At 39.7% G+C, this 21,423-nt stretch overlaps 1 protein-coding gene across 2 annotated transcripts in view; it reads right to left on the reverse strand.

Moving 5' to 3' along the window:
- The window catches only part of TMEM200A (transmembrane protein 200A), a 77,637-nt gene that overhangs the window by 17,299 nt on the left and 38,915 nt on the right, over positions 1-21,423 (reverse strand). The gene's annotated exons all lie outside the window — the stretch shown is intronic.

Here is a 21,423-nt window from a genome sequence, read left to right on the forward strand (position 1 = left end):
CATGAAAAACGAAGCAAAACCAGTACCTAGAAAGAAACTAGCACTGGAAAATTGGTGCTCCTTCTGGAAGGAGCAGCAGAACAGTTCAGATGGAGTAGTGCTGCTCAAAGTAACACAGCATTGGTATAACCCCTGAGCTTGTTAGAAATGCAGATTCATGGGCCCTCTGCCACCTATTGCATCAGTAACCCTGGGGATGGGCTCAGCGATCTGTTTTCACAAGCCCTCTAGGTGATGCTGATGCTACTGAAGTTTGAGAGCCACTGAGATGGAGGAATTTCCTTAACAGACCCAGTCTTTACTCCGATGCAACAGTGGGGAGGGGACGGCTGACTGTATTCTTCTAAAACAGGATGCTTTTTCAGGGATGGAAGGAGGTAGGGAAGGCAATGCTGTTGTTAGAGAAATATAGCTCGAGGCAACAATGTCCAGCAGTGCTGTAGGATCTGGGAGACCCCTCCTTGCTTCCCCAGTGGTCACTGCCAGCCGTGAGGATGAAAGAAATGAGGAGAAAGGAAAAAGATAATTAGCATAGGATTGCAGGGGTCCCTGCACTGAGAAAATGTCCCCTTGTTCTCTCTTTATGCCTGAAATTCCTTTAATTGGGGACTGTACCTTTGTTGCACTGTCATTCTGTCCTTCATTCACGGTTAATGAAGACCAACTAAGTTCCAGATGCTTCTGGGCATTGGGGACCCAAGGCTAAAGGATGACAGGGTCTTCACTGTAGAGAAGCTCACAGGCCAGAATAACACATTTAAGATCAAAGTGCCAACTAACACACGAAGTCACTTGTGGTAAAATGTAATCAATCAACCATCCACCACAATGACCCAATGACCGATTCTTTCCTGCTTAGCGGAAAAGAGTGAAAAAATAAGGCAAGAGAAATGTCTCCTCCCAAGGAAGAAGGAAGACAAAAGAGGACTCTAAAAACCAAGAGGACCTATTTTTGCCTAAATGGCTTTGACTATAGTAGGACTTGCTTACCATCAACCTGGAAGAACCTATGAACCATAAGCAGGGCTTTGCAGCTTAACACAGTGCAAAGGAATGTGCAGAAACAGGGTTGGACACTCAAAAATAATGAACTTGGCTCTATAACATGAAATGTATAATTCCAATCCTCTTTGTTATTTAGCAGTTTATAAATAACAAATTTCCCATCTGGACAGAAAAGAATAACTGACTACTGTTCCATCTAGGTCAGCTGAGTCCTGATGCTGTGTCTGTGTAGCACACTGAGACATTTCCCTCATGCAAGGTTAGGAAGTCATGCAGCTCTATTTTTCTTCCAGACACAGGCTCTATTTCAAAAATTCTATTTTCCTAAGACACACTACATGTAACAAGCTGATATAAGGTTCAAATCATCATTATGAATAAAGTTTGTAACCAATGTAAGTCATAACAATCCCTAACATTTACTTAGTTCTTGTAAGGTACCAGGCATTAAGCTTAGTGTTTTACATTCACTAAATTAACCCTCCTGGCAATCCTACTAGGGCCAGGTGGTGATCATTAGGGCTGTTCATCAATATTTCAGTTCTCTTCCCAGGCTCACAGGCCCACTGTTGGTTTTCATTTTCCCAACCCCATGAAGTTAGGCAAGAGCGGTGGCTTACCTTGGTCTGTCAAATGTGAGTGAAGAGATGTATGTCCTTTCCTGGCAAAAACCTTTAAGAGCCCGTGTGTGATTTGCTGTGATCCCTTCCCCTTGCCATAATGGTCATAATGCCATAATGACAACCTTCCAGATAATAAAAAGACAATCATCCCAGGTTCTCATATAAGGGTGATGTGAAAGAGCTACTGGGCAACCCACAACGGACATAAGTGAGTAAGAAATACATCTTGTTTTAAATCATTGAGATTTGGGGAGTCTTCGTTACTGCACATAACCTATTCTGACTGATACAGATAGGTACTACTGTTATTCCAGTGTTATACCCAGAGAAGCTGAGAGTCACATGGACTGAAAAATACCTTACTAAAACACACACAGAGGGTCGGTGTCACCAGGAAATGTCTTTTTGTTTAATACCTGATCCTCTGGCTTCAAAACCCAAAGGAATTCATTAGCTGATTTCTCAAAGATTCCCCCTTGTGGCTCCAGTTCATACTTTGCCAAACTGATATATCACATGACTAATAATTGCTCAGTTTGCCCTCATCTAAAGAGATTAAGCACATCACCCACTGTGACTCAGTTCGTATGTGGCTAAAGGAAAGACAAATCTAGATGTTTCTGACACTAAAGCTTGTTATTTTACCACAGCGCTACATTGGTTTTATGGCTAAATGTATCCAGAAAGACTAAAAGTTCTGGCCCTTAATAGCTGTAATCTTGAGGTAATAATTTATGTTATAGCTTCAGGGTTTTTATTTGTAAAGTGAGAACACTTACCCTCTCTTCTTCATAGGTTGCTGTCAGCTAGGTTGTTTAAAGGGTTTGCAGTTTTTTATTTAGATTGACTTCCGGGAAGATGGCGGAAGAGTAAGACGCGGAGATCACGTTCCTCCCCACAGATACACCAGAAATACATCTACGCGTGGAACAACTCCTACAGAGCATCTACTGAACGCTGGCAGAAGACCTCAGACCTCCCAAAAGGCAAGAAATCCCCCACGTACCTGGGTAGGGCAAAAGAAAAAACTAAACAGAGACAAAAGGATAGGGACGGGTCCTGCACCAGCGGGAGAGAGCTGTGAAGGAGGAAAAGTGTCCACACACTAGGAAGCCCCTTCGCGGGTGGAGGCTGCGGGAGGCGAAGTGGGGGAGCTTGGGAGCCGCGGAGGAGAGCACAGCAACAGGGGTGCGGAGGGCAAAGCGGGCAGATTCCAGCGCAGAGGATCGGGCCGACCGGAACTCGCCAGCCGAGAGGCTTGTCTGCTCGCCCGCCGGGGCGGGCGGGACTGGGAGCTGAGGCTCCGGCTTTTGTCGGAGCGCCGGGAGAGGACTGAGGTTGGCGGCGTGAACACAGCCTGCAGGGCGTTAGTGCACCGCGGCTGGCCGGGAGAGAGTCCGGGGAGAAGTCTGGAACTGCCGAAGAGGCAAGAGACTTTTACGTCCCTCTTTGTTTCCTGGTGCACGAGGAGAGGGGATTAAGAACGCTGCTTGAGAGAGCTCCAGGGACGGGCGCGAGCCGCGGCTAAAAGTGCGGAGCCCAGAGACAGACATGAGACGCTAGGGCCGCTGCTGCCGCCACCGGGAGGCCTGTGTGCGAACACAGGTCACTAGCCACACGCCCTTCCGGGGAGCCTGTGCAGCCCGCCACTGCCAGGGTCCCGGGATCCAGGGACAACTCCCCCGGGAGAACGCACAGGCGCGCCTCAGGCTGCAACGTCTCGCCGGCCTCTGCCGCCGCAGGCCCGCCCCACACTCCGTGCCCCTCCCTACCCCCGGGCCTGAGTGAGCCAGAGCCTCCGAATCAGCGGCTCCTTTAACCCTGTCCTGTCTGAGCAAAGAACAGACGCCCTCCGGCGACCTACACGCACAGGCGGGGCTAAATCCAAAGCTGAGCCCCTGGGAGCTGTGAGAACAAAGAAGAGAAAGGGAAATCTCTCCCAGCAGCCTCAGAAGCAGCGGATTAAAGCTCCACAATCAACTTGATATACCCTGCATCTGTGGAATACCTGAATAGACAACCAATCATCCCAAATTAAGGAGCCCTGTGGATGAAAGGCTCTTGGTGCTGCAGCCAGGAGTCAGTGCTGTGCCTCTGAGGTGGGAGAGCCAACTTCAGGACACTGATCCACAAGAGACCTCCCAGCTGCACATAATATCAAACAGCAAAAATTTCCGAGAGATCTCCATCTCAACGCCAGCACCCAGCTTCACTCAACGACCAGCAAGCTACAGTGCTGGACATCCTATGCCAAACAACTAGCAAGACAGGAACACAACCCCACCCATTAGCAGAGAGGCGGCCCAAAATCATAATAAGTCTACAGACACCCCAAAACACACCACCAGACGTGGACCTGCCCACCAGAAAGACAAGATCTAGCCTCATCCACCAGAACACAGGCACTAGTACCCTCCACCAGGAAGCCTACACAACCCACTGAACCAACCTTAGCCACTGGGGACAGACACAAAAAACAACAGGAACTACGAACCTTCAGCCTGCAAAAAAGGAGACCCCAAACACAGTAAGATAAGCAAAATGAAAAGACAGAAAAACACACCGCAGATGAAGGAGCAAGATAAAAACCCATCAGACCTAACAAATGAAGAGGAAATAGGCAGTCTACCTGAAAAAGAATTCAGAATAATGATAGTAAGGTTGATCCGAAATCTTGGAGATAGAATGGACAATAGAATGGACAAAATGCAAGAATCAGTTAACAAGGACCTAGAAGAACTAAAGATGAAACAAGCAACGATGAACAACACAATAAATGAAATTAAAAGTACTCTAGATGGGATCAATAGCAGAATAACTGAGGCAGAAGAACGGATAAGTGACCTGGAAGATAAAATAGTGGAAATAACTACTGCAGAGCAGAATAAAGAAAAAAGAATGAAAAGAACTGAGGACAGTCTCAGAGACCTCTGGGACAACATTAAACGTACCAACATTCGAATTATAGGGGTTCCAGAAGAAGAAGAGAAAAAGAAAGGGACTGAGAAAATATTTGAAGAGATTATAGTTGAAAACTTCCCTAATATGGGAAAGGAAATAGTTAATCAAGTCCAGGAAGCACAGAGAGTCCCATACAGGATAAATCCAAGGAGAAATACGCCAAGACACATATTAATCAAACTGTCAAAAATTAAATACAAAGAAAACATATTAAAAGCAGCAAGGGAAAAACAACAAATAACACACAAGGGAATCCCCATAAGGTTAACAGCTGATCTTTCAGCAGAAACTCTGCAAGCCAGAAGGGAGTGGCAGGACATATTGAAAGTGTTGAAGGAGAAAAACCTGCAACCAAGATGACTCTACCCAGCAAGGATCTCATTCAGATTTGATGGAGAAATTAAAACCTTTAGAGACAAGCAAAAGCTGAGAGAGTTCAGCACCACCAAACCAGCTCTACAACAACTGCTAAAGGAACTTCTCTAGGCAAGAAACACAAAAGAAGGAAAAGACCTACAATAACAAACCCAAAACAATTAAAAAAATGGGAATGGGAACACACATATCGATAATTACCTTAAATGTAAATGGACTAAATGCTCCCACCAAAAGACACAGATTGGCTGAATGGATACAAAAACAAGACCCATATATTTGCTGTCTACAAGAGACCCACTTCAGACCTAGAGACACATACAGACTGAAAGTAAGGGGATGGAAAAAGGTATTTCATGCAAATGGAAACCAAAAGAAAGCTGGAAGAAAGCTGGAGTAGCAATTCTCATATCAGACAAAATAGACTTTAAAACAAAGACTATTAGAAGAGACAAAGAAGGACACTACATAATGATCAAGGGATCGATCCAAGAGGAAGATATAACAATTGTAAATATTTATGCACCCAACATAGGTGCACCTCAATACATAAGGCAAATACTGACAACCATAAAAGGGGAAATCGACAGTAACACATTCAAATAAACAACCTAACCTTACACCTAAAGCAATTAGAGAAAGAAGAACAAAAAAACTCAAAAGTTAGCAGAAGGAAAGAAATCATAAAGATCAGATCAGAAATAAATGAAAAAGAAATGAAGGAAACAATAGCAAAGATCAATAAAACTAAAACCTGGCTCTTTGAGAAGATAAACAAAATTGATAAACCATTAGCCAGACTCATCAAGAAAAAAAGGGAGAAGACTCAAATCAATAGAATTAGAAATGAAAAAGGAGAAGTAACAACTGACACTGCAGAAATACAAAAGATCACAAGAGATTACTACAAGCAACTCTATGCCAATAAAATGGACAACATTGGAAGAAATGGACAAATTCTTAGAAAGGCACAACCTGCCAAGACTGAATCAGGAAGAAAGAGAAAATATGAACAGACCAATCACAAGCACTGAAATTGAAACTCTGATTAAAAATCTTCCAACAAACAAAAGCCCAGGACCAGATGACTTCACAGGCAAATTCTATCAAACATTCAGAGAAGAGCTAACACCTATCCTTCTCAAACTCTTCCAAAATATAGCAGAGGGAGGAACACTCCCAAACTCATTCTATGAGGCCATCATCACCCTGATACCAAAACCAGACAAGGATGTCACAAAGAAAGAAAACTACAGGCCAATATCACTGATGAACATAGATGCAAAGATCCTCAACAAAATACTAGCAAACAGAATCCAACAGCACATTAAACGGATCATACACCATGATCAAGTGGGGTTTATTCCAGGAATGCAAGGATTCTTCAATATACGCAAATCAATCAACGTGATACACCATATTAACAAACTGAAGGAGAAAAACCATATGATCATCTCAATAGATGCAGAGAAAGCTTTTGACAAAATTCAACACCCATTTATGATAAAAACCCTGCAGAAAGTAGGCATAGAGGGAACTTTCCTCAACATAATAAAGGCCATATATGACAAACCCACAGCCAACATCGTCCTCAATGGTGAAAAACTGAAAGCATTTCCACTAAGATCAGGAACAAGACAAGGTTGCCCACTCTCACCACTCTTATTCAACATAGTTTTGGAAGTTTTAGCCACAGCAATCAGAGAAGAAAAGGAAATAAAAGGAATCCAAATCGGAAAAGAAGAAGTAAAGCTGTCACTGTTTGCAGATGACATGATACTATACATACAGAACCCTAAAGATGCTACCAGAAAACTACTAGAGCTAATCAATGAATTTGGTAAAGTAGCAGGATACAAAATTAATGCACAGAAATCTCTGGCATTCCTATACACTAAGGATGAAAAATCTGAAAGTGAAATCAAGAAAACACTCCCATTTACCATTGCAACAAAAAGAATAAAATACCTAGGAATAAACCTACCTAAGGAGACAAAAGACCTGTATGCAGAAAATTATAAGACACTGATGAAAGAAATTAAAGATGATACAAATAGATGGAGAGATATACCATGTTCTTGGATTGGAAGAATCAACATTGTGAAAATGACTCTACTACCCAAAGCAATCTACAGATTCAATGCAATCCCTATCAAACTACCACTGGCATTTTTCACAGAACTAGAACAAAAAATCTCACAATTTGTATGGAAACACAAAAGACCCCGAATAGCCAAAGCAATTTTGAGAACGAAAAATGGAGCTGGAGGAATCAGGCTTCCTGACTTCAGACTATACTACAAAGCTACAGTAATCAAGACAGTATGGTACTGGCACAAAAACAGAAATATAGATCAATGGAACAGGATAGAAAGCCCAGAGATAAACCCACGCACATATGGTCACCTTATCTTTGACAAAGGAGGCAGAAATGTACAGTGGAGAAAGGACAGCCTATTCAATAAGTGGTGCTGGGAAAACTGGACAGCTACATGTAAAAGTATGAGATTAGATCACTCCCTAACACCATACACAAAAATAAGCTCAAAATGGATTAAAGACCTAAATGTAAGGCCAGAAACTATCAAACTCTTAGAGGAAAACATAGGCAGAACACTCTATGACATAAATCACAGCAAGATCCTTTTTGACCCACCTCCTAGAGAAATGGAAATAAAAACAAAAGTAAACAAATGGGACCTAATGAAACTTAAAAGCTTTTGCACAGCAAAGGAAACCATAAAGAAGACCAAAAGACAACCCTCAGAATGGGAGAAAATATTTGCAAATGAAGCAACTGACAAAGGATTAATCTCCAAAATTTATAATCAGCTCATGCAGCTTAATAACAAAAGAACAAACAACCCAATCCAAAAATGGGCAGAAGACCTAAATAGACATTTCTCCAAAGAAGATATACAGAGTGCCAACAAACACATGAAAGAATGCTCAACATCACTAATCATTAGAGAAATGCAAATCAAAACTACAATGAGATATCATCTCACACCAGTCAGAATGGCCATCATCAAAAAATCTACAAACAATAAATGCTGGAGAGGGTGTGGAGAAAAGGGAACCCTCTTACACTGTTGGTGGGAATGTAAATTGATACAGCCACTGTGGAGAACAGTATGGAGGTTCCTTAAAAAGCTACAAATAGAACTACCATATGACCCAGCAATCCCACTACTGGGCATATACCCTGAGAAAACCATAATTCAAAAAGAGTCATGTACCAAAATGTTCATTGCAGCTCTATTTACAATAGCCCAGAGATGGAAACAACCTAAGTGTCCATCATCGGATGAATGGATAAAGAAGATGTGGCACATATATACAATGGAGTATTACTCAGCCATAAAAAGAGACGAAATTGAGCTATTTGTAATGAGGTGGATAGACCTAGAGTCTGTCATACAGAGTGAAGTAAGTCAGAAAGAGAGAGACAAATACCGTATGCTAACACATATATATGGAATTTAAGAAAAAAAAAATGTCATGAAAAACCTAGGGGTGAAACAGGAATAAAGACACAGACTTACTAGAGAATGGACTTGAGGCTATGGGGAGGGGGAAGGGTAAACGGTGACAAAGCAATAAAGAGGCATGGACATGTATACACTACCAAACGTAAGGTAGATAGCTAGTGGGAAGCAGCCGCATAGCACAGGGAGATCAGCTCGGTGCTGTGTGACCGCCTGGAGGGGTGGGATAGGGAGGGTGGGAGGGAGGGTGACGCAAGCGGGAAGAGATATGGGAACATATGTATATATATAACTGATTCATTTTGTTGTGAAGCTGAAACTAACATACCATTGTAAAGCAATTATGCTCCAATAAAGATGTTTAAAAAAGAAAAAAAAAAAAAAAGGGTTTGCAAACTATACATCAATAGAATTAGGAGTAGTAAATAGTAAAACTTCAGCTCTGAGACACTTCATGGTTTATAAGTGGCTCTAAAAAATGGAAGTAATAACTTTGTATTCAGTTCTTTTAGAAGAAAAGCTTTTCATTTCCATTATTAGGTATGAAAACATTTCTAAAATATAATATTTCATTCCAGGTTCCTCAAACAATATTAAACATAATTCAATTTTCTCTTGATGATTCAGAGTTGTTTTGCTTTATTTTAATTATGAGTATCAACTATGACATGGTTTTGTGTGATGCTCTGAAAGTCTTGTAAAAAGTCGAGGTTTCCCCTTAAGAGCTTATGATCAAGAATGGGAAGTGACTTTTTGAAAGCATAATCATGCCACTTTTTGAAAGCATATGGTTAGTGCTGTCACACAAGTAAGGTCCCACCAAAGTCTGGAGGAGGGCGAGATGACCCTGCTGTTAGCCGACACTGCCATTGGGAACAGTGGGTTCCTGCAACCGTCTTTCCCTGTCCAGTTCTTGTTTGGGGCTTTGGCCTTAGAAATGAGAAAGCCAAGCAAATAGATTTATTGATACTATCTACAAATAAAGAGCAAGCAAAGTTGGAGTGAAGGCTTTGAGGATACATACGCTTTGGGCTTTATGACATCTACTTGACTTTTGGGGTGTGTGTCTACTTCCTGTTTTGCTGCTCTTAATCTGTCTGCAAATTTCCAGTGAGTGTAAAGTTAGTATACTGGAACCTCTTTTATGTGTTTAGATACATGCAGCATGACTACAAGAAAATAAATCTCTTCTAAATTTTACATTCCACATACATTCTCATAAAGAGGCCACTTGTTCAGGGCTTACCAATATATTGAAATTTCTTCAGCTGGAAGATTCTTTCCATATGTACCCATACATTGCCAAGTCAATTTGAACCTGAATAAACACGACTGTTCATCATACTTTCAAACAAATTTTTAATAAGCACTACCCACTTGTGTTCAAATTTTAATTATTTGGGTTTTTTGAACTCTGTCATTATGTCAAAAGTAAGTATAATGTCAAAAAGGATAAAATGATGAACAACTCAAACTTGATCCTCACCTCCTTGGATCTACCTGTTGAGTGGGAAAGACAGACTTTGAATAAATAATTCTGAGTTACATGTGTTAAGAAGGGAAAGTGTAAGATGACATGGAAGTGAATATCAAGGTGACCTATCTCAGTCCGAGAAGTATGAGGAAGTGACTTTACACTGCGATAGTGTAGAGAAGGGAGGGAAGAACAGCACGTTCCAGGACTCTGAAATGGTTGAGTAGCAGGTTCTCAAAGAAATGAACAGAAACAATGTGGCTCAGGCAAGGAGATGAGTGAAAAGATAGTAAGGGCAAGACCACATGAGGTTTCATAGATCATATTAAGGGCTTTGAACTTTATCTTAGGAGACATGATGCATGGGCTTTATGCAGAGACAGACTAGGATCAGATCTGCATTATTATAAGACTCTTATTGCCATACGGAAAGGAGGTACAAATGATCTAGGAAGACTAGTTAAGAAGCCCTGTGGCAATCCAGGTAAGAGATGGTGGTAACTTGAATGAAGGTGGCGGCTATGGGATCAATGAGTGGACAAAACTGAGAAGGCAGTTTAGAAGGCAGAATAAATAGATCCTGGCATTAGAGTAGATGTGGGAGATAAAGGAGAGACACTTGTCAAGATGATGCCCAGTTGCTGGCTTGAGCAACTGGATGTGGATAATGGCACCTTTTAGAAAAATAAGGAACAAATAGAAAGAAGCTGTTGGAGGGAAAATTTTAGCTTTGAACATTGGATCTTACATTCCTAGAGACTTACTGTTAACTGACGATACATGTACACACACACACACACACACACACACACACTCATCAAAAGCTGAAAATTTAATCCATCGATAAAACAAGCATGAGGCTTAATGACTGAATCATAATGATGCTGTTTTTCTTAGTGACATAGAATCTTTGAATCTTTACACTAGTCAAATACTACATGATGAATGTGATTTTGGAACTAATTTATGTTCTCTTACAGTATTATTTATTTTATAACTTGAAAAAGAATCTCAGTAGCAATTAGTATGGAATATTGTTAAACTTAATTTACTACTAAGAAAACAACAACCCAAAAAAGCCTGATTCCAAAATACATGTCTTAATAAAAATCAATGTAATTATGACATTTAAAATGCAAAAAGAAAAAAAGTAGCAATGTCTATAAAATATTCAGTATATGAAACAGTTTGAAGTCTTGGAAGAAAAGGGAATTCAATGTACTACTGTTACCAGATTATTTGTGGTTTAATTTTCAAATGACTTGTTTCAATCAAGATAAATTTTCACTAATGATGCTTATAAATACTATAATACTTCCTTACACATATATAGCACAGTAACTCATTTATACATCAGATTGCAGTTTTCTTTTAAATAAGGGCACAACCCCAGACACCCTCTAAAAATTGTCTTGTGGGCAGCAGGAAAGGAGGCATCTAATGACACTTCAGTAGAGAGAAATAGATCTCATGAGCAGGAAAGGGGTGACACATTTATCGTAATTATTTAGTAAACTATAAAAATGGTGTTCAAACGAGTCCCAGTGTCCTTTCAAAAGTTAAGGGTCTATTACGTTATGGAGATTTTGGTTCTCTTTTTTCTAACTACTGACATGTAGTTTTCTTTAAGTTATAAAGAGCTAACTTCTTCACCAAGTAATGATGCAATTCATTAATAATGAAGCTTGCTGTTGGTAAGTCAAGCACACAGAATGGAGAAGCACGTACTAAATGGTTCATCTCTTCAGCTTCCAATTTCATCTTGTCGTCTCTACAGGGTGCAGGGGGAAGTACTCTCTTCTGCTTATCCTCCTGACTTGGCACCTTATCATGCATTTGGAAGGAGAAAAAAATCCCTCCCTGTCTGGGCTAGACCTCTGTTCTTTACATCCCCCACTGTCTCTAACTCCTTGACTCTCTTCCCCTTGCTCCTCCTTCTTCAGAGGCTAAATTTGCAAGCCCTTACATTCCACTGAATTCTATTCTGAATGGGGCGGTAGGGATGGGCTTTTAGCTCTCATGGATAGATTATCTATAAAAAAAATAAAACCTTTTATAATGCCCCCAAATAATTTACAAAACAATAAAATCTTTCATAATGCCATAAAATGATTTACCTCCTATGAGTTGATAATGCCAAAAGAGTCTCTGACTCTTCCCTTCTTTTGTATTTAATATCCAAAGATTGGTTTGGAAGTTCAGTACATTCCTGGCTCCAGAAAAACGGTGTGTATGAACAAGGAAAAATACCCCTCTAGCCACATGTATGCATTTGCTGGCTGACTTGTTTATTATGCATCTACTCCATTAGGCCAGGAGCTCTAAGAGAACATTTTTATTCATAACTTCCTAGCATAGCACTTGATGCACAATATCCTCTCAGATAACATTTCTTGAATGAAGATAAGTCTAGAGAACTGGACTTGGCCAAGTGATGCTACAACAAGTCACTTCTCTGTGCTCAAGAGGTTGGAATTCAAGAAGAACAATGCATGCACACATTCTTGTACACTGGACTGTGCAACGTACATGTAAGGAATTATAGTATTTACAAACACCATTAATAAAAATTCACCATCTTTACTGAAATGAGTCATGTGAAAAGTAAACTAGTAATAATTTGGTAACAATAATACTTTGAATTCCCTTTTCTTCCAGGGTTTCAAAGTGTTTCATATACTGAATATTTTATAGACATAGTGCCTTTTTTTCCTTTTTACATTTTAAATGTCATAATTACATTGATTTTTATTAAGATTTTTATTTTGGAAGCAGTTGGAAGCAGACTCTTTCTTGTTGTTTTCTTAATAGTAAATTAAGTTTAACAATTATTTCGTACTAATTGCCACTGAGATTCTCCTTCAAGTACAAAATAAATAATCTGTAAGAGCACAGAGATTAGTCCCCAAATCACACTCATCAGTAAGCCTTTGGCTCTAGTGTAAAGATTCAAAGGTTCTATTTGGAATAGGGAAGTTAATGATATTTTAGACAGATGATATTCAAAAGTTCTAAGGTAGCAAAATGTTTGATATGTTCCAGGAACAGAAAGAAGGCCAAGTGCTTGGGGGTGAATAGCACAAGGTGAGGCTGCAGCGATGAATAGGGGGCTAGTCATGCAGGTGTACATAAGAATTGTAGAATTTGTTAAGTGTGTTTAAGTAGGTTAGTGACATGATCCAATATGCAGACATCACTTTGGCAGCTGTGAGGATAATGAATCACAAGGTGGCAAGAATGGAGTAAGAGGTAGACCATGCGAGAGATGTCGGTGGGTTGGACTAGGCTTGAGACAGGAAGTGCTGAAAAGAACAGAACAGACCACAGAATACACTGATCCATTCTACATAAAGGACAAAGGAGAAGAGCCAAGAACATCTCCAGATCTCTGGCTGGGGCTCTGTGGGGGGCAAGGGGGGATGGTTGTGCCATTAACTGAGACTGGGAAGAAGTAGAAGATTTGTGCTCTGGAGGGAAGTATCAGGATTCAAGGGTTCAGGTGTGGGCATGCTGAGTTTGAGATGCCCGTGACACATCAAAATGGAGATGTCACATAGGCACTGGCTATAGGAGCATGAAGCATAGGGGATGCCTGCTTGACATCTGCATTTTATATCTCATAGCCATCTCAATGACAAAGTTTTAGTACCATTGAGACTAAAGGGTAGTCCAAAACAGAGGGAGTCTGAAGGTAGTTCTAGGGCCAAGATCTGGGCTGGAAATATAAACTCAGGGTCCTTAGTATACATCCCACGTGTAGAACAGAGAGTACCTTAGACCTTTTGTCTGATTTAAAAGTACAGATCTGGGCTTCCCTGGTGGCACAGTGGTTGAGAATCTGCCTGCCAATGCAGGGGACACGGGTTCGAGCCCTGGTCTGGGAGGATACCACGTGCCGCGGAGCAACTAGGTCCGTGAGCCACAACTGCTGAGCCTGCGCGTCTGGAGCCTGTGCTCCGCAACGGGAGAGGCCACGATAGTGAGAGGCCCGCCCACCGCGATGAAGAGTGGCCCCCCGCTTGCCGCAACTAGGGAAAGCCCTCATACAGAAACGAAGACCCAACACAGCCATAAATTAATTAATTAATTAATTTTAAAAAAAGTACAGATCTGATGGAATGTAAATGAGGAACTGCTGGTACTTGGATTCCAAAATTTTCATCATGGATTTTGGACACAGAATCCTCTGAAGATAACTTACTCCTAAGTAATTAATGCACATGTATATTTTGGAGAAGATATGCTATAAATATATGTTAGTTTCTCATTGAATGCAGAATCAAACATCAAACCTTTGCCTTACTAAAATATGTATTTTCACATTAAAAATAAATCTTAAAAAAAATCGACATAAGGAGTCTCAAGAAATCATTTCTCTTCAATTATATGTTCCAGAATCTTGGTTAAAAAATAAGACCACAGATCTTCCGACTTTGGTAAATTATTAGGTAACTTCTAACTCCACACTTTAAAATGGCATTGAGCGCTATTCCCCTTCATGAACAATTCATCCCTGAAGCCATGTGGTGGCGCTAAGGAAGGCAGAAATCCACACAGGAGTAGAGGAGCCATGATGACAGAGAGTGGGGTGTCAAAGGCTGGCTAGGATGAGGACGATGTACACTCACAGGGGTGGCAGCTCCAACCAGGGTGTCAAAATCTGATTGGAAGAAAGAAGGCATCGCCAGAGCAGGGCATGGGGTTGTGGGGTGGGAGGTGTCTAGCCACAGAGTTTCAGAGCCCAAGCAAAGCAAGAAGCATTTCTACCTGGAACTGTGGCCCAGCACAGGGCATCAGAGCCTGAGCAAGGTGAGATAGGACTCCCTGTGGGAGGGGACAAGGTGGCCTGACGTGGGTGTTGAGACCTGGGCAGCACGAGGAAGGAGTGCTATTGCACAGTAGCCTAGTGCAGGGAATCAGAGCACTGACAATGAGGAGGGAGTCCCCAAGGGGTGGCTTGGGAGCAGCAGTGATGAGAGATTGTGTACCTACTGAGAGAGTCTGTGGGCAGCAGCAACACCCTGATAGCGATGAGCACACCTATCATCCAGATCTTGGTTTCTAAATACCATTCTCCACTAAAAAGAATCAGGGCTTCTGGGAGAAATGGCTCATTTCAGAGCTAAGGCAGGGAAAGTATAAGATGATCTTGGAGCAACATGTGCCTCCCAAAAAACAAGGAAATGCTCAAAGATTAATGGGGGTGTGTCAACATAAAAGTCAGCTTGAATAAGCTTCCACTGGCCAAATAAGGGATAACTGAGCCTCAAAATAAATGATAGTAACAGATTATAACCCATTAAACCATGAGACCACAATAATATAAACTCACATATGTGTAAATTGAAAGATACTGGCATAAATTCAAAGTACCCCTCACAAAATACTTATTAACTAAAAATGGAAAACAATGTGAAACTTTACAGTGGCACATACCCCTTTATCAAGGGATCAAAGTGAACATCATTATCATGAGATGAACTGAAATCACACACCAAATGACACAACACAGCACCATGAAGGGATCCAGAATAAGCCACTGTGGCATAAAAATTATTTTAAGCTAAAGCCATTTGAGTTCCTGAAATCCCTTATCGGCCTAAAAGCAGAGCTTCTCAAAAGAACTCAAAAAATTCAATTGTCATAAATCCCATCCCTGGGAACAACTCCAATCTTCTCTTTCAGAAAGAGAAGTTGGCACTACCGCCAAACAGATACTGTCACAAAACTATTACATATCCTATCTATTCTCCTAAGGCCCATTTATCTTTCCAAAATGTCATTTGTTTTTCCTTAAGTGCCCTTTCTCTCCACTTCCCTTCTAAGAAGTTATTTGCTCTCCCAGAGGTATCTCTCTGGCCCTTCCGATTCTCTATTAAGATGGTATGTAAGCCCCAAATCCTAACTGCCTCTCTGAGTCACATTTCTTTGAGAACTCCTGTGCATATGTGCATTAAATCTGTTTTTCTTTCCTCTCGCTAATCTGTCTTTTGTTAGTTTAATTCAAAGGCCTCCAAACATTGAACTAAAGACAATAAAGGAGAAGTGATTTTCCACCTCAACAACACTTCTGTGATATTCCCACCAAACCTGAATGTAGCAACAAGGAAGCATCAGACAAACCCACAGTGAGAGACATCTTACAGTAACTGGTCTTTCAAGATCATGAAAGTCTAGGAAAGACTACAGAAACATTCCAGATGGAAGGAGACTAAAGACACATGACCACTGAATCCAACACATGATTCTGGACTAGATCCTTTACGTTATAGAGACGACTGGCAAAACTTGAATAGGGTCAGAAAATTAGACAGTAGTAATGTGCCAATGGGAATGTTTTGAATTTGATGGTTATATTATAGGTGAAGGTATCATGCCAACAAGTTATTTTCAAGTGGCTTAGGAAAAAATGTTCTTTGTACTATACTTGAAAAATTTCTGTAAGCATGAGATTTAAAAAAAAATAAACACTTCCCAAAATGGCATTGATTTGATTTAGTGCCCCATCCAGTCATCCCAACATAGTCAATTACTGGTTTGAAACAAATCTCGAGTGTCAATGTGAGATGCCATATTGAGTTTTCCAAAAATTCCACTTGACAAAGGCAGCCTCCCAATAGTAGCCAAGTCTACAATCCACTGTGGTTTCCCTAGAGCTGTGACATCACTAATAACTTATTCTTTTTTTTTTTAAACATCTTTATTGGAGTATAATTGGTTACAATGGTGTGTGAGTTTCTGCTTTATGACCAAGTGAATAAGCTATAGATATACATATATCCCCATATCTCTTCCCTCTTGCGTCTCCCTCCCTCCCACCCTTCCTATCCCACGTGGTCACAAAGCACCGAGCTGATCTCCCTGGGCTATGTGGCTGCTTCTCACTAGATATCGGTTTTACATTTGGTAGTGTATATATGTCCATGCCACTCTCTCACTTTGTCTCAGCTTACCCTTCACCCTCCCTGTGTCCTCAAGTCCATTCTCTAGTAGGTCTGTGTCTTTATTCCTGTCCCGCCCCTAGGTTCTTCATGACTTTTTTTTTTTTTTTTTTTTTGGTTCCATATATATGCGTTAGCATACGGTATTTGTTTTTCTCTTTCTGACTTACTTCACTCTGTATGACAGACTCTAGGTCCATCTACCTCACTACAAATAACTCAATTTCATTTCTTTTCATGACTGAGTAATATTCCATTGTATATATGTGCCACATCTTCTTTATCCATTCATCTGTCAATGGACACTTAGGTTGCTTCCATGTCCTGGCTATTGTAAATAGAGCTGCAATGAACATTGTGGTACATGACTCCTTTTGCATTATGGTTTTCTCAGGGTATATGCCCAGTAGTGGGATTGCTGGGTCGTATGGTAGTTCTATTTTTAGTTTTTAAAGGAAACTCCATACTGTTCTCCATAGTGGCTGTATCAATTTACATTTCCACCAACAGTGCAAGAGGGTTCCCTTTTCTCCACACCCTCTCCAGCATTTATTGTTTGTAGGTTTTTTGATGATGGCCATTCTGACTGGTGTGAGGTGATACCTCATTGTAGTTTTGACTTGCATTTCTCTAATGATTAATGATGTTGAGCATTCTTTCATGTGTTTGTTGGCAATCTGTATATCTTCTTTGAGAAATGTCTATTCAGGTCTTCTTCCCATTTTTGGATTGGGTTGTTTGTTTCTTTGATATTGAGCTGCAGGAGCTCCTTGTAAATTTTGGAGATTAATCCTTTGTCAGTTGCTTCATTTTCAACTATTTTCTCCCATTCTGAGGGCTGTCTTTTCATCTTGTTTATGGTTTCCTTTGCTGTGCAAAAGCTTTTAAGTTTCATTAGGTCCCATTTTTTAATTTTGTTTTTATTTCCATTTCTCTAGGAGGTGGGTCAAAAAGAATCTTGCTGTGATTTATGTCATAGTGTGTTCTGCCTATGTTTTCCTCTAAGATTTTTATAGTGTCTGGCCTTACATTTAGGTCTTAATCCACTTTGACTTTATTTTTGTGTATGGTGTTAGGGAGTGTTCTAATTTCATTCTGTTAGATGTAGCTGTCCAGTTTTCCCAGCACCACTTATTGAAGAGGCTGTCTTTTCTCCATTGTATATTCTTGCCTCCTTTATCAAAAATAAGGTGACCATATGTGTGTGGGTTTATCTCTGGGTTTTCTATCCTGTTCCATTGATCTATATTTCTGTTTTTGTGCCAGTACCGTACTGTCATGATTACTGTAGCTTTGTAGTATAGTCTGAAATCAGGGAGCCTGATTCCTCCAGCTCTGTTTTTCTTTCTCAAGATTGCTTTGGCTATTCATGGTCTTTTGTGTTTCCATATAAATTGTGAAATTTTTTGTTCTAGTTCTGTGAAAAATGCCATTGGTAGTTTGGTAGGGATTGCATTGAATCTGTAGATTGCTTTGGGTAGTGTAGTCATTTTCACAATGTTGATTCTTCCAGTCCAAGAACATGGTATATCTCTCCATTTATTTGTATCACCTTTAATTTCTTTCATCAGTGTCTTATAGTTTTATGCATACAGGTCTTGTCTCCCTAGGTAGGTTTATTCCTAGGTATTTTATTCTTTTTGTTGCAATGGTAAATGGGAGTGTTTCCTTAATTTCTCTTTCAGATTTTTCATCATTAGTGTATAGAAATGCAAGAGATTTCTGTGCAATTAATTTTGTATCCTGCTACTTTACCAAATTCATTCATTAGCTCTAGTAGTTTTCTGGTGGCATCTTTAGAATGCTCTATGTATAGTATCATGTCATCTGCAAACAGTGGCAGCTTTACTTCTTCTTTTCCAATTTGGATTCCTTTTATTTCTTTTTCTTCTCTGATTGCTGTGGCTAAAACTTCCAAAACTATGTTGAATAAGAGTGGTGAGAGTGGGCAACCTTGTCTTGTTCCTGATCTTAGTGGAACTGATTTCAGTTTTTCACCATTGAGGATGATGTTGGCTGTGGGTTTGTCATACATAGCTTTCATTATGTTGAGGTAAGTTCCCTCTAAGTTTCTGGAGGGTTTTTTTCATAAATGGGTGTTGCATTTTGTTGAAAGCTTTTTCTGCATCTATTGAGATGATCATATGGTTTTTATTCTTCAATTTGTTAATATGGTGTATCACATTGATTGATTTGCATATATTGAAGAATCCTTGCATTCCTGGGATAAACCCCCACTTGATCATGGTGTATGATCCTTTTAATGTGCTGTTGGATTCTGTTTGCTAGTCTTTTGTTGAGGAATTTTGCATCTATGTTCCTCAGTGATATTGGTCTGTAGTTTTCTTTCTTTGTGACATCTTTGTCTCTGGTTTTGGTATCAGGGTGATGGTGGCCTCATAGAATGAATTTGGGAGTGTTCCTCCCTCTGCTATATTTTGGAAGAGTTTGAGAAGGATAGGTGTTGGCTCTTCTCTAAATATTTGATAGAATTCGCCTGTGAAGCCATCTGGTCGTGGGCTTTTGTTTGTTGGAAGAGTATTAATCAATTTCAGTGCTTGTGATTGGTCTGTTTATATTTTCTATTTCTTCCTGGTTCAGTCTCAGAAGGTTGTGTTTTTCTAAGAATGTGTCCATTTCTTCCAGTTTGTCCATTTTATTGGCATATAGTTGCTTGTAGTAATCCCTCATGATCCTTTGTATTTCTGCAGTGTCAGTTGTGACTTCTCCTTTTTCATTTCTAATTCTATTGATTTGAGTCTTCTCCTTTTTTTTCTTAATGAGTCTAGCTAATGGTTTATCAATTTTGTTTATCTTCTCAAAGAACCAGCTTTTAGTTTTATTGATCTTTGCTATTGTTTCCTTTATTTCTTTTTCATTTATTTCTGATCTGATCTTTATGATTAATAACTTATTCTTAATTGAATAAGAAGGTCATGCCCCCGAAATTCAATCTTATCAGAATTAAGACATAAGTTTATCAGTATTTCATTTGGGCTTTTGAAGTAATCACTCTTGTCATGTTCACTGATTATCATTTAGATTTTTTTAAAGAAGGGATATGCCACATGAACAGGAGCAACATCTCAATTGTGCATGGGTCTTAATACTGCAAAATTATATCACACAAAATCCTTTCACCAGATAAACTTCTTAGCACTATTAAGTAAGTTCAGAGAAATAGGAGATTTTTCTTCACATGGTTCTTTTCACATTTAAGCAACTACTATGTATTATCTTTAAATGAAAACTTACTAGATAATGCCCACAACTCCAGTTACATCATTAGGCCTTAATAGATATACATTTTTTTAATAGAAAAGTTAATGTTAAAGGTATTTAGCATTTTATCATTCTGCATAGTTTGAATCCATTTGAATTTCTGTCAGCCTTTTAGTTGTCACTTACTGAAGAGATTCTGTGTGTAAAATGAGAGCAAAGTAGTGCAGCTAAAACCATGAGGTTGGTCCTCAATCCCTCCTTAAATCCTGGACCACACAGGGAATCCCCGTTCACAGAGAATTCACAAAAGACCTCTGATCACAGGAACACTTGAAAGTCTGCCCAGGAGATTAGATAATGCTCAATTCTACAACTTAACTCAAACAAATTTATTTTAGTTTCAAAAATCTTGATACTCAACCTAGCATTTCATTTTAAGTAAATGTAGTACACAATTTTGCTGTTAGCCATATTATATAAACTGCAATATGACAGACCTTCTAAAAACAAAAAATTAACTTCCATAGATTTCTCATGTTTGAAGATCACAACCTACTTCAAGAACAGGATTCACTGTTTTTACTTAAAGTGATTTTTTTATTAAAGAAAGAGAGAGAAAAAAAAAAAAAAAGAAAGAGAGAGGTAGTGCTTTTCATATATAAGGCACCATATTCTAGAGAGAAACACTGCCTCAAAAATCATACAGTGATTTGCTATAATTAATCCTGTCCTCCCAAATGCTAGGTCACGGGCTTTTAAGATGCTGAATTATCTTCCTCTTTTATCTAACCACCTGCTAGTCATGAGATATCAAAATACTTTATAAGAATGAGAGTCAGGAAAAAAGTCTTCTCTGTCTGAAGCATTTCCTGTTAATCAACTCTTTGAACCTGAGCCAATCCTGCCACGATGGGATGTAGGAAATATATTACTAAGTAGAACTAAGCAAGGCTGCCAGTTCTGCCCTAGTTCCTCAGAAGCCTGTCAGATCCCAGGTAGCTGTAATGACAAACTTGTGTGGAGAAGCTTGGCATGCCCAGGAATCCAAACTGTCCTGAGATCATTTATTTAAGATTACCTCTGACTTCATAAAACAGTGTATTTCATATAAAGGAAAGCATGCTAGTTCAGAGAGTAAAAATATAAAGAACTGCTTAAAGGTACATGCTAAAATTTAAAAGTAGGCTTTGAGGCATCATATGTCAGTTCATGTCCTATGGAAAGCCAATGTCAAGACAGAATTAGAACTAAAAGAGATCACTGGGGGAAACTCCTGAAGATAAAGGGCGAGGGATTCAGGAATAGACAGAGGAAGGCTGAGACTATCATAAACC

Source organism: Pseudorca crassidens, chromosome 13, assembly GCF_039906515.1.
Source record: "Pseudorca crassidens isolate mPseCra1 chromosome 13, mPseCra1.hap1, whole genome shotgun sequence".
Classification (NCBI taxonomy): domain Eukaryota; kingdom Metazoa; phylum Chordata; class Mammalia; order Artiodactyla; family Delphinidae; genus Pseudorca; species Pseudorca crassidens.